Source organism: Macadamia integrifolia, chromosome 5, assembly GCF_013358625.1.
Source record: "Macadamia integrifolia cultivar HAES 741 chromosome 5, SCU_Mint_v3, whole genome shotgun sequence".
NCBI lineage: Eukaryota > Viridiplantae > Streptophyta > Magnoliopsida > Proteales > Proteaceae > Macadamia > Macadamia integrifolia.
The window spans coordinates 15,553,840-15,555,835 of NC_056561.1; positions in this window are offsets into that span (position 1 = coordinate 15,553,840).

Sequence of the window (1,996 nt, forward strand, 5' to 3'; positions counted from 1 at the left end):
TTACTCCCTTCTCCTCATATATATACTTCTATAGAGGGAGAGAGAGAGAGAGAGAGAGAGAGAGTCAATGGCAATTCTAGAGTTATAATGTATTTCTTAGTTTTGAGAGCTGTTACGTGCTTATAGAGGTCCCCCCGCCCCCCTCCTTTGTGGGTTTCTACAGTCTTTTTTTTTTTTTTAACATTTTAAAGGAGTAATTCACATTTTTAGTAATGTGAAGTTGGGGTAATTAAAGTACTATTTAATGGGTTTGTATCACACGTTGGGTTAATAATAAGTTCATGAGTTGCAGGGCTACTACTTGAAAAAGGGTGAGGGAGAAAAGAAGTGATTACTTAATTTTATTTTATTTTTTTAATAATTTAAATTTTCACAATGGATCATTATTTTGTTAAGATCAGAATGAGATGCCCCTAAGAAAATTCATTGTTAATCAATAGTAAAATTATCTTAATTGTTTGTGAGTTTCATCTTCTTTACGATTCGTCATATGTTAAATATGAAAGGGATTTTATACGTGTGATAAAGGAACCCACATCCATCTTAATAGTCAACAATCTCAAACAAAAATAATTGAAATATATAAAGAAAAGTTGAAAATTTCATAAAATTATAAAAATGTTGAAGTCATGTTCTTTGAGTGGGGGCGGGGAGTGCATCAATCAGAATCATTGATAGGGGCCAAGGAGGAGAGAGAAAAGCTATTGGCATAACATATCCACTAGGCCAAAGATGTTTCCTTCCCAAAAAGCTATTAAATTATTCTATTACTATGAAACAATATTCTTGTATTTTCTGAAGCGGAAGGGTTTCCCACAATGCCAAAATAGGTAGACCACACCATGGAAGGCATAGGATTGATTTCATCAATAGGAGAGAGAGAGAGAGAGAGAGAGAGAGAGAGAGAGAGAGAGAGAGAGAGAGAGAGAGAGAGAGAGAGAGATTTCCTTGTCAAGGAGGACAAAGAGTTGAGAGAATTTTCCACCATAGAATGATGAGAAAAAATTTCCCTAGCTTCTATGGAACCTAAAGGTCAATTTCAACTGCTCTCATTCTTGTTTCACGCTGAAACTTGACCTTTAAAAGAGGTATGGGCTTCTCTATATTTGTAGACACAGCCACAGCTGTCCATTTCTACCTCATAACAAGGGAACCTGATCATCTTGTAACAGAAAAATAAAGCTTTCTAATTAAACCCTTGTGAAGTATGATGTTTACTCTTCCCTGAAGATAAAATGACAAGGAATGATATCTGCCCGCATCAACACTGTTCTATTCTGGTGGCCCTTGAAACAAAGTTGAAAGGGAGTTTCTAATTAAATCTATCCTAATTGCTGCCTTGCTGGGTCAGGTCAATAAATTGGCAGCACCACATGTTGTGGCTAATTGCAGATCTTCATCAACAACCCAAACCCCAGGTGGTTTGGCAGCTTTTGAAAGGGACTGCAACTTCCATGGTTTAGGCTGTCTCACATAATATATTATATATAACACTAACAATATTCAAAGTCATCCAAGTCATCTGGAAATTTTTAATTTTTAATTTTTTTTTAATATATTCAAGTACAATATTATATTATTATCTTGTTTATTGAACGATATATATATATATATATATATTGTTTATTAATAATTATTAAATTTTTGTTTTCTTAGAGAGATGGACTTGGTCAAAGTTTAAAGGTTCAGTCAAAAGAAAAGGCAGCAAAGATTTAAGCACACATTTGAAGATTCAAATGAGAAAATGAGAAAAAAATAAAAATAAAGACAAAGGACTTCCTCTCAAAGAAATAGACTACCAGTGATTAAAAAAATAGTCAAGTTGGGTGGGGTTTACTTAATAATGTAATATCATCATCATCTTCAACCCTGCCCTTCCTTTGCATATATCTAATAAGGTTAATTGGAAGGGTTTTACTCATATATAACATTTCTGTGGTCCGTAGTTGAGCGCATTTTCTGCTACCTGAACGATGCATCACAAGAGAAAGAAGGA